The 12,515-nt window shown below is 40.3% G+C and overlaps 1 protein-coding gene across 3 annotated transcripts in view; it reads right to left on the bottom strand.

Annotated features, from left to right (window-relative positions):
• The window catches only part of LOC122557082 (sodium- and chloride-dependent neutral and basic amino acid transporter B(0+)-like), a 61,818-nt gene extending 52,830 nt beyond the window's left edge, over nucleotides 1-8,988 (bottom strand). The window contains exon 1 of one of the 3 annotated variants that reach the window (XM_043704374.1): nucleotides 8,802-8,988. The gene's annotated coding sequence lies outside the window, so the exon portion shown is untranslated. Of the gene's footprint in view, nucleotides 1-3,467; nucleotides 3,899-4,462; nucleotides 4,531-8,801 lie in introns of those variants that run through there. The other 2 variants (XM_043704372.1, XM_043704373.1) reach the window with 2 other exon arrangements.
• Nucleotides 8,989-12,515: the final 3,527 nt, after the last annotated feature.

Raw genomic sequence — 12,515 nt, 5'->3', positions numbered from 1 at the left:
CCCGTTTCTACCTCCTGCCCAAAATCCACAAACCTGACTTCCCCGGCCGACCCATTGTCTCAGCCGGCTCCTGCCCCACCGAACTCATCTCTGCATACCTCAACACGGTCCTGTTCTCTTAGTTCAAGAACTCCCCACCTACATTCGGGACACCACCCATGCCCTCCACCTCCTTCATGATTTTCGCTTCCCCGGCCCCAACGCCTTATCTTCACCATGGACATCCATCCCCCATCATGAAGGACTCAAAGCCCTCCGCTTCTTCCTTTCCTGCTGTACCAACCAGTACCATTCCTGAAGAAGGGCTCATGCCCGAAACGTTGATTCTCCTGCTCCTTGGATGCTGCCTGACCTGCTGCGCTTTTTCAGCAACACATTTTCAGCTCTGATCGCCAGCATCTGCAGTCCTCACTTTCTCCTGTCTATTCATTAGACCTGCCATCTATATTTTATTTACTAACTCCCCATTCTCACCTTCTTGAGGTTCAACACTTACTTAATCTTTTCCATTGTAGATACACATAGAAATTCTTGCTATCTGGTTTTACATTTCTAGCCTCCTCTCATGTCTTAATTTATTTCACCTGAATAATCTTTTAATCATTCTCAGCCTTTCTTTGGATACAGATTCAGCCATTTATTTTTCCACAGACTTATATACTTTTTCCTTAATTTTGATGATTTCCTTAATATCCTTCTTTAGTTAACTACATTATGAATACTCTTTTTCCCCATGTTCTGAAATATGCCTTTAAAATATCTTCCCTCTGCTTCTTCACTGATGTAACCCCTATCCAAATAACCCAGTTCACTTCAGTTAAGTCAGTTTTCAATTGCATATAGTTATCTTTCTTTACTCAACTTTGAAATACTGTTTCTAGGCTGACTATTCTCCCTTACAAATCTTTTGTAAAATTAAATCATACTGTGGTTGTTGTACCTAGAGATGCCGTCTCTCTGTGGCCATCCTATTACATTACATAATATTAAATCTTTACAAATCTCTGCTCTCTGGTTGGTTCCAAAATGTAAAGAACTGAGAAACTATTTTGAAAGCATTTGACTGTTTATTAAATATATTATTACCAGTCAGGCTGTTTCACTTTAAATGTAGACAAAAACCTTCATTACTGCCATTGTGTTATCACAAACACATTCCATTTAATTTCTTGTCTGCTCCTTTCTGTAACATTAGCCAATATTTAGCTTCTATAGGCCACTTTCATTATTGATTTATTTCCCTAATATTCCTCATCTGCACCCAAACAGAGTCTACATCCTGATCAAACATCATTTTTAACAGTTGCATATTTGATTAGGAGCACTACTACATATGATAAGCAACATTCTCATCAGCCATGTCCAGACAATGGCCATCTCCAACAACAAATAATCCAATCACTGTCTTTGAGAATCAATAAAAACACCATTGTTAAATTCAACATCCTAGGGAGGTGATCATTGACCAGAAATTGAACTGAACCAGCCATATACATGCTGTGGTAATGTCTCACAGATTTGTTTCAATCTCCCAAGACAACATTTGCGCTTTCCCAGGGAAACAGAATTCCAACGTAGAGCTGAGTTCCATAAGGTGCATGGTGCTGTCAATTCCACACACATTGCACTGAGAGGGAATTCATGAACAGGAAGGGGTTCCATTTAATTCATGTTCAGGAGATCTATGATCATACATCCTAGAAGTGTGTGCCCACTGCCATGGCAGCTGCCACGATTCCTACATCCTGGAGCACTCTCATGTACCCAGTATGTTTGAGGGTTCAGGATCTGAGTAAGGCTGGTTACTGAGGCACAAAGACTACTCCATTGTGACCATGGCTTATGGCACCATTGTACAAGGGCCTGATTGGTGCAAAGCACAGATGTACTACCACCCATGTCTTAACACAGGCCATGTTCGAGAACAATATGGGTCTCTTGAAGTCGTGGTTCTGTTTAGATTAGATTAGATTATATTACAGTGTGGAAACAGGCCCTTTGGCCCAAAAAGGTCAACACCGACCAACCGAAGCGCAATCCACCCATACCCCTACATTTACCCCTTACCTAACACCACGGGCAATTTAGCATGGCCAATTCACCTGACCTGCACATCTTTGGACTGTGGGAGGAAACCAGAGCACCCGGAGGAAACCCACGCAGACACGGGGAGAACGTGCAAACTCCACACAATCAGTCACTTGAGGCGGGAATTGAACCCGGGTTTCTGGCGCTGTGAGGCAACAGTGCTAACCACTGTGCTACCGTGCTGCCCACAACTGATTTTGTAAGCAAATATCAATGATTTGCCACTACCATTGGACCAGTGTTCTGCGATGACTGGACTGGGATGACCTTCAACTATATTCTGGACAGAGTGCTATACATCATCCTGGTGTGCTGTACCCTGCACAATTCAAGCAGGCAGCCAGCTGAGGTGCTGGGAGCAGGGGAACTAGGGGAATAGGAGCTCTGTTCCAAAGAGGAAGATAAGGACATAGTGGTGGAAGAAGCCAATGTTATCCATAAAAGAGCCAGATGCAAACAGACCAGACAGAACCTTACTGACATCGGGTTCCAATCAGAGAAAGAGAGCTGGATGCAGCCACAACGGTTGACTGTAACATGTTTTTGGTCATGATGCTGAAACCTGGTTGGCATTGTGAGGGTGGCATTCAGCTTCTAATAGCTTCATTTCTGTTCTTTTGCCCTTTCTGTAATGAAAAGCTCATATTTACATTTTAATTTATCTGTTTGCTTGCCTGAATGGATATTCCCTCACTGGACAGTGACAAGCTATGGATCTCCAGTGGGCACTGGAGACAGGATGGCTCCACTTCAAGAGTGTTTAGATGGGATGTACCTTGGGACAGGGAAGCTGTGTGGCCTGGTGGTTAAACAGAAAATATGCTGAGAGAATGGGGTTGCATATTAGGATTAGAATTAGAATAGAGTTAGCTTTATTGTTGCAGGTGTAAGGGAACGTCAGACATGCCAGCTACATGTGTTGAGCAGTGTGATTCGTTTCTGCTATGAAGTTATTTCTGTGCAGAAAGAAGATAAGGGATGTTCATCACAGGCAGATAGTACATGGATTAAAATTGAGTTTTATTTGTATAGACACATGATTATTATTTTTACTTAACCAATTCGCTAATAAATTCCTACACTAATTCTTTCTCATGAAATAGACATTTTTGAATTGAGTAGCTGAAGCTTTCTGGTATTACCCTTTATGATCATGTTTTGTTCAAACCAAAACTAAGAGGTAAAAACAAATTTTTGAAATTAGGTTGATTCTAGTTGGAAACACATCCATAAATTCTTAGAACTGGCAAGCACTAAAGATTAGATAAAATACATTCAATTCATAACGTTAAAAAGAAGAGAAAATTATAGCCCATACCAAGACATACATTTTAGAATAGCTTGGGTCCAGTAAAGAACGCCACACTATGTTGGCTTACCTACAAGGATTTTCTCAGGCAAAGATACTTAGGGCCAGAGCAATCCAATTCACGTTCTGATGCTTCTGTTGTCCTGCAAGTAGCACACAGACAGACTACTTTGCTCTGTCTTCTATACCAAGGCTTTTCCTTTTGTAAAGCAAATTTGTTAACTCTTTCCTGTCTGTATTCAAGTATTTTCTTATGTTTGATGTTTATTTAATTGCTGACATTTAAAAAGGTTTAAGTGAAAAACAATTTTGAGAGAAAATGACTGAAAAGAGATAACTTCGAAAACCTGTAAGGAGGCTTGTTAGTATTTAGTGTATACATGCAGAAAATAAGATCTTCATTAACTTGTCACCTGGTTCTTAACATTGAAAGCAGAAACTTGTCTAAAGTGTTTATGTATCTATGTGACTGTGTAATTCCTTTGTTTGAAACAGTATTAATAACAGCATATATAATTGCTTAAAGTTAATATTGAGGAGAAAGTGAGGTCTGCAGATGCTGGAGATCAGAGCTGGAAATGTGTTGCTGGAAAAGCGCAGCAGGTCAGGCAGCATCCAGGGAACAGGAGAAACGTCGATTCTCCTGTTCCCTGGATGCTGCCTAAAGTTAATATTGCCCTTTTAAACTTTACTCTGAAATCCTGAGATATTTGGCAGAAACCAAACTGAAATTATTCAAAATACTCTTGCTGCTGAGGCTTTTACTAAATTTTGGATAAACATAAATTGAAAATTAAACTGGGAGTTTTCCATTTAACTAACTTATTAACTGGTAAAACTAAAAGTTCCTCTGTTGGTCACAATAAAATCTTAGTTATAATATTAAGATGTGTATGCCAGTGACTTTTATTCTGTGTTTAAAAAAGGCTCATACATATATACAGCTTGATAATTTCAAATTTTAAAGTTTACTTATGTGACTTAATTCTAAAGAAGAATGCATTTGTAAAAATGCAAAAACGTTTTTGAAACATTTGTTTATTTTTAATTGAGATTGCTGCTTACCTTGATGAGAGCATGAAATGCATTCCTTCAAAGTTGATCAGACAAAAAATGCTTCTTCTTTTCAATTCCTAAGGATTTTACATTGAGAAAAGACCAGCTTATCTTCTGAGTTTGATTTGTTTTTATTAGAGAAGCTTTTTAAAAATTATGGAAGATTTTACAACTACTTGCATCTAATAATATTTTACTTCCCACACAATGTCCTGCAGTGAAGTTAATCCATTATGATGTTAGATCTTTTGAGAAAAATTCCCACACAGTTTTTTTTTGTGTTGTTGCACATAGCTTTGTGTGTACTGGACACAATTAACTTCCAACATTGCTTGACAGTTCTGGCTGAACCTATTAATCCATTGGACTCCCAGAAGGGCCTCAAGGTTTTGTTTGCCTTTGTTTGCAAGTAACAATCGAACCTGGCTTGAGCCAAAGAATAAGAGAGGTGTAGAAAGCTCAAAAAAAGATGCATATGGAAATTTCCCCCTCCTTGTTCAAGTAATCGTAAGGAAAATGAGAAAATGTAATGTGGATGAAGAAATCTGGTTCTTGACCTCATTTCTCCTCATGTCTTAAATAGTGCTTTCAGAATCTCATCATTGAATAACAACTACTTTATTTCTATGCATTTGGATCTCACTAAAGCCTCAACTCACCATGACCACCATGACCACCAACCTCTTTGTCCATGCATCTCAGCATTAGCAAACACCAACCTTACTACATGACCATCCACACTCTCAGATCAGTGCATACAGCACCTCAGCTTGATAAGATTTTCCCTTGAAGCTCAGTGGTGTGTACGTTGGTGCAGTTCTTCCAGCTGGCCTTTTGCACAGGAACATACAATCATCTCATGCATCTGCACTAGATGCATTTTATTTTTCATGTTAACACTCACTCATTTTGTACTTACTTGGAGGCCAACCTCTACTTCACACTCACTGATTTCAGTGCTGAACTAAAAGGAAGTGATGTGATGTTGTGATGTCACATTTCCTTATCATGCAAGGTCGTTAGCACCCAGTTACTATCAGCCTCCTTGGCTGGCGTTACATGTTAGCATCAAGGAAGAGCCAAACCGCATGTCATGGAGCGAAGCACTAAACAGGCAAGGAGACTGACCTGTTGTTATTCAGCTCCGTACTCTGTCAATGTCACACCTATGGTATGTGCAAGCCCGAGACAGAGATCTTGGCCAGGGAACACTGTGAGTGCTTCAAGCAAATGGCCATGGCTGAACGTCAAGTGGGAGCAGACCTTACTGGGCTGTTGAAGTGCATGCAGCCCTGTAACTTGCTTTCACTGTGGGGGAAAGCAATGGCTTAGTGGTATTATCACAAAACTACTAATTCAGAGGTAACATCCAGGGGACTCAGGTCCAAATCTCAATCTGACAGATGGTGGTATTTGAATTCAATAAAAACCTGGAATTTTAAGAAAATTTGGACAGTCTACTGCTGATGAAACCATTGCTGACTGTCAGGAAAAATCCTTCGAGTTCACTAATGCCTTTTAAGGAAAGAAATGTGTCATTCTTAACCAGTTTAGCCTGCATGCGATTCTATACCCACAGTAATATGGCTGACTATTAACTGCCCTCTAGGCAATTAGGAATGAGCAATAAATGCTGGTCTGGCCAGCAATATCTATACACAGAGGAGGAGATGCTGGACATCTAAAAATGCGTAAAGGTGATTGAATCCCCGGGACCTAACCAGGTGTATCCTAGAACTTTGTGGGAAGCTAGGGAAGTGATTGCTGGTCCCTTACAGAGATATTTGTATCATCGATAGCCAGAGGTGAGGTGCCAGAAGATTGAAGGTTGGCTAATCTGGAGGCACTATTAAAGAAAGGTGGTAAGAAAAAGACAGGGAACTATGGACTGGTGAACCTAACATCAGAGGTGGGCAAGTTGTTGGAAGGAATCCTGAGGGACAGGATTTAATACATTCAGAAAGGCAAAGGTTGATTAGGCATAGTCAACATTGCTTCATGTGTGGGAAATCATGTCTCATGAACTTGAGTGAGTTTTTTGAAGTAGTAACGAGGAGAACTGATATAGGCAGAGTGATTGATGTGCTATATATGGACTTCAGTAAGGCATTTAACAAGGTTCTGCATGGTAGCAAGTTTGCAAGATGGAATTCAGGGAGAACTAGTCATTTGGATACAGAACTGGCTCAAAGTAGGAGATAGAGGATGGTAGTGAAAGGTTGCTTTTCGGACTGGAAGCCTGGTGTGACCAGTTGTGTGCTACAAGGATCGATGATGGATAAACTGCTTTTTATCATTTATATAAATGATTTGGATGTGAACATAGGACATATGGTTAATAAATTTGACACCAAAATTGATGGCGCTGTGGACAGCAAAGAAAGTTACCTAAAAGTACAACAGCATCTTGATCAGATAGGGTGATGGACCAAGGAGTGGAGTTGGGAGGTCATGTTGCAACTGTACAGGAGTTTGGAATACTTCATGCAATTCTCATCTCCCTGCTATAGGAAGGATGTTGGGAAACTTGAAAGAGTTGAAAAAAAATTTACAAGATTGTTGCCAGGGCTGGAGGGTTTGAGCTACAGGGAGAGGCTGAATAGAAAGGGGCTATTTTCCTTGGAGTATTAGAGTCTGCGGGGTGACATTTAGAAGTTTATAAAATCACAAGGGATGTGCGTAAGGTAAACAGACAAGGTCTTTTCCCCAGGTTAGGGGAGTCCAAAATGAGAAGGCATAGGTTGAAGTGAGAGGGGAAAGATTTAAAATGATCTAAAGGGGAAATTTTTTTCATGTAGTGGTAGTGCATGTATGGAATGAACTGCCACAGGATGTGGTGAAGACTGGTATAATTACAGCATGGGTATATGAATAGGAAGGGTTTAGAGGAATGTGGGCCAAATGCTGGTAAAAGGGACTAGATTAATTTCAGATATCTGATCAGCATGGACGGTTATTCCAAAGGGTCTGTTCCCTTGTAGTACAGCTCTATGGCTCTGTGACGCCATGCTCACATCTCATGAATGAGTTTCAAAAAAGGTACATTTTTAATAAAGGAACCGCTACACATTTTCCAATGATTCCCATTACCAGGCCCGTACTCTGTTTCTGAGTGGACTCTCTGCATCTCCAGCCATGAACTAAGTTTGCCTGCAGCTAGTATCTTTGAAAACGCTGACAAGCTTGGGGTAGGTTTCCCCTTAAACAGAATAGCTCTGAATAGACCTCAATTGGTTGCTGTAACATTTCAATGCAAATTCAGCACTTCCATGGTCACATCCATGAGTTTGACCACTGAGTCCTCTTTTCATGAATATTGGTAATACTAATTCATTTTTATTTTTTAAATATACCTTAATCATAAAAGTTTTGTTATATGCATACATAGTCACTTAAGCAATTCGATTCTGTACAGTAGCACATGAAGAAACAGAAATATTGGAGTTTGACTCTGTTCAACAAATAATGAAAGCATTTCTCACTGTACAAGACTATGTTTACATATATTTGAGATACTGGAAGGGTCTGATAAATGAACTAAGCTTTCAGAGTGTCCTAACTTCCCATGATCTATCTGTACTACACGCAAACTAAACCTTTCACTGTACCTAGATACATGTGACAATAATAAATCAAATTAAATAAAATACCTTATATACTCAAGTAAAAATCAATCTCATGTACTAGTCAACCCCCTACTTTTGGCCAACAAATCTGGAATTTTCCATATATCTCGTGTAAAAGTTAATCCTAGTTCTTCATAGATAACTGATCAAAATTTGTGAGTCAAGGTATTATCCTGTAAACTAATGTTATGATAAGGAACTGAATTTTTAATACTTCAGCAGAGAACTAAGATTGCACAAAAGCTGCTGCTGAACTAGAAGGCATTACAGTTTCATCAGTTTATAATCAGCAGAAGGAAGTTTTCATACATTGGAAACATGAATGTATTTGCATGTTTAAGATGTACCATGTAATTGTGATTTGAAGTCATATTATAGTTCTACCTCACACTTTTTGTACCTATAAATATTACTACTTCATTTTTTTGTTTTTCTTGTCTTTATCCAGTAATGACTGTAATTCATTGTGCTTGTTTCTTTATTCGTTTAGAGATCAATTAGGCTTCTGCTAATGATACAGTATTTTGGACTGTAGCATGAATTTCAGCCCCTCAAAAGTAGTATCCGTATAATAGTCGACCCAATAAATTTAGCCCTAAAATATTTGACTTTTACACAAATATATACAGTATAACGGAGGGCATGTGCTTGATCCATCTCGGTGTTGGTCTGGAATATAGTTAGGTGAATTTAGTAACCAAAATTATATATCAAAGGCCTACCAGGATTCCCTTAAACAGGTGGATTTTCAACACATCACAAAAGTAGTTGCTTCTCAATTCTGAAAAAGGGTCACCAGACTCGAAATGTTAACTCTGTTTCTCTCTCCACAGATGCTGACAGCCCCGATGGGTTTCTCCAGTATTCTCTGTAGTTGTTTCTCATCGCTTTCCTGGGAAGTCAGTCTTCTGTACAGATGGAAATAAAACTGTGGGTGCTGGAGATCTGAAACAAATAAAAGCAGAAATTGCTGGAGAAACTCAGCAGGTCAGGCGGCATGTGTGATGAGAAGGGTCTGGAAGATTCTGAAGAAGAGTCACTCGACTCGAAGCATTAACTCTGTTTTCTCTCCACAGAGCTGCTGAGTTTCTCCAGTAATTTATTTTACTGCATTAGTGGATTTGAAGAGGAACAGGCTTGGAGATCTTATGATGATGCAGCCTCCATTTTAAGGCAATGAAGTTACACACTAACATATGAGTTAACATTATTCACTTGTGTGATTTGGACATGACTGGCTGGCGAACATTTATTTCATGTCCCTAGTTACCTTTGAATTCTGTGGCTTGCTCAGACATTTCAGAGAGCAGTTAAGATCCAACCACGTTGCTTTGGGTGTGAAATCAGATACAGGCCAGACCAATTGAGGATAGCAGATTTGCTTTCCTGAAGGATGTTTGTTTAGAATAGAATAGAATAGCAACTTATTGTCACATGTATTTTTACAAATCAAATACAGTGAAAAGATTTTTAAGTTACCATACCATAGCGCCTAACATAATGACAGAAGTCATAAATAAGAAAAAAAAAGTTCATCAGAGTTCAATTAAGGACTCCTGGTTTTGGGGTATGCTGGAACACTGGGCTGTGACTGTAACAACAAGACGAGAACTTCCCCGGAGGGACTAGACCTCCACGCTGGGCCACTGGAATACCTGGCAGCCGCCTCTCAAGCAAAGATGTGACCTCTATGCCAAAATGGAATCCCTCTGGGACAAGAAAGCCACTGCAAGCTGAGACTGCCCCTCCTGAGCAAGACCACCAGGCTTGTATAGCCATTCCTGGCCGCTGGAAGCCACCTTGTCACTGGGCCTTGGCTGGGAGAAGACACCTTACATTGACTTTATCAAAATAATAAATGGAAACATTAAAAGAAAGCATAGAAAGCATAAAATCGTAAAGCTGACAGAGTAGGGGACCTCCTGGCATGAGCAGCTTGCATGTTGCACTGCTACCCCACAGTCACCTTAAAAAAATGAGTTTTCCCCAACAAAGGTTTCATGGCCATCAATAGATTATTAATTCCAGAGTGTGTCTTTGACTTTATTAAATTCAAATTCCACCATCTGCCATGGCAGGATTCAAACCCTAGTCCCAAGATCACGAGCTGAGTTTCTGGATTAATAATATCACTAGGCCATTGTTTGCCTCCCTCTCATGTCTACTCAGTCATTCAGTAACATCATGTATGATCTGATTGTAATCCCACTCTATATTCCAGCATATCACTGATAGCCTTTCATCCCCTGCTTACTAATATTCTACCCATCACTACCTTCAAAAATGTTCAAAGGCCTCCACCATCCTATGAACACGAGACTTACAAAGGCTCACAACTCTTTGTAAGAAAACATTTCTCACCAACTCTAACTTAAATGGCTAACCCCTTATTTTTAAACCACGACCCATTATTCTAGATTCGCATGCAAGAGGGAACATCCTTCCCAAATTTACCTGTCAGATCCCCTCAGGATCTTCTATGCTTCAGTTAGGCTTCCCTTTATTCTTCTAAACAAAAGCAGATACAAGCCTAGCCTGTTCAATCTTTCCTCATAAGACAATCCACCTCTTAGGCTATTAAACCCTTTTTGAATTTGAGACCAGACAGCCAACTTACCAGTCCTTTAATGTTAATGTTTTTAAAAAGAAGATAGGTGCAGGAAATTCTCAACTGAACAGAGTCAATGTTTAAAATTATAAAGATGCTAAGCCTCTACTAGGCATGACAGCGATTGTTTTCAATTCATGGATTATGGCCATTCCTCATGGCATTTCCCATGGTTAACCCATCTAGCCTGCACATCCCTGAACACTATGGGCACCTAGCATGGCCAATCCACCTGCCCTGCACATCTTTGGACTGTGGAAGAAACAGAGCACCTAACAGAAACCCACACAGACATAGGAAGAACATGCAACTTCACACAGACAGTCACCCATGGGTGGAATCAAACATGGGTCCCTGGCACTGTGAGGTAGAGGTGCAACCCTGACATATATATCAAACTGGTATTGATGCATATGTTAGCAAAAGGAAGGCATGGATGAAACTAGCAACTAATTGTTTCCCTCTTGGAGGTATTGTGTATTTACTTTCAAATATTTTAAGAGATCTGAATTTTATATTCTAACCAGTAGCTTACGTTTTTTGGATTATACCTAGACAGAAAAGGACAGAATTTGAGGGTGGATATTCATGGTCACGGGTCTGATAGTGGACATGCTGTGAAGTCCTGAGCAATCAGGGAAGCACTTGTTTGGATTTGGGCTTCATTATGCCAGTTCACTGAGGAAACAATGGGAATGAAGAGTGCATATTCAAGATAGAAAGGTCAGATCTCACAGACATAAGAAGCCCCAGGCAGGGTGTACTCAAACTCACAAGCACTCTGGCCTGAGTATGAAGACAATGCATGGCCAAAAAGGGCATTACGATTCACCAACCATGGGCTGGACAGGGGTCATTAATGGGGCACATTAACTGCAATACAAAGGGTAGAAAGGAAACAAGGAGGCTGAAAGGCTATCAAGGATATGGGGTAGCAATACACAAGGGAACATGAAGAATAAGGGGACCATCATTATTCAAGTCAGGTGGAGTTTCTAAGTCCCTCGTGAAAACGTGAATCTCAAAACTTACCATCTTTGCTCCAAATTCAACTGCACAATAAACAGACAACATTGGCACCGCATGCAAAGCAGGTAGAGTAAGTTATGGTTTCTCTCTTTGGTAGTACTATATAATTCTTTGTATGTGATGCCCTGCCAGCAGCAGTTCTATTAATCACAGATGCACTGTTTCAATAATACCATCCATCTGACGTCCTATTGGATTTCACTCTTTTTGCAACAACGAACATTAAATGTTACAGCCTCAAGTAATCCTAGCCATTGCATATTTTGCAAGCTGACACCCAGTCATATCAGAGTAGAGAGTGTGGTGCTGGAAAAGCACAGCAAGTCAGGCAGCATCCGAGGAGCAGGAGAATCAACATTTCGGGCAAGAGCTCTTCATCAAGAATAAGGGCCTCATTCCTGATGAAGGGCTCTTGCCCGAAACGTCGATTCTCCTGCTCCTCGGATGCTGCCTGACTTTTCCAGCACCACACTCTCGACTCTGATCTCCAGCATCTGCAGTCCTCACTTTCACCTAGTCGCATCAGATCTGTAAGGCTTTACAGGCACTAACACTCACCTGGTTTGATAATTTCTTCAGCAATTCCATCACCAGAAGAGAGCAATTTGGAAAGTACCTTGCCACACTGAAATGTGCATATGCAAGGATGTGAACTTTGATGTTCATAGTTTTCTTGGCTGACAGCACAATTATGGCATATTGATGCCTGAATTTCACTTCTCCAATGTATTCTTAACACTTTGCATCTGTCGCATGTACCAGGATGACGTTACATAGCTCAGAGTTCCACAAAAAGATC

This window comes from Chiloscyllium plagiosum, chromosome 15, assembly GCF_004010195.1.
Source record: "Chiloscyllium plagiosum isolate BGI_BamShark_2017 chromosome 15, ASM401019v2, whole genome shotgun sequence".
Taxonomy (NCBI): Eukaryota; Metazoa; Chordata; class Chondrichthyes; order Orectolobiformes; family Hemiscylliidae; genus Chiloscyllium; species Chiloscyllium plagiosum.
The sequence above is the reverse complement of the archived record's forward strand: the minus strand, read 5'-3'. Positions and strand labels throughout refer to the sequence as shown.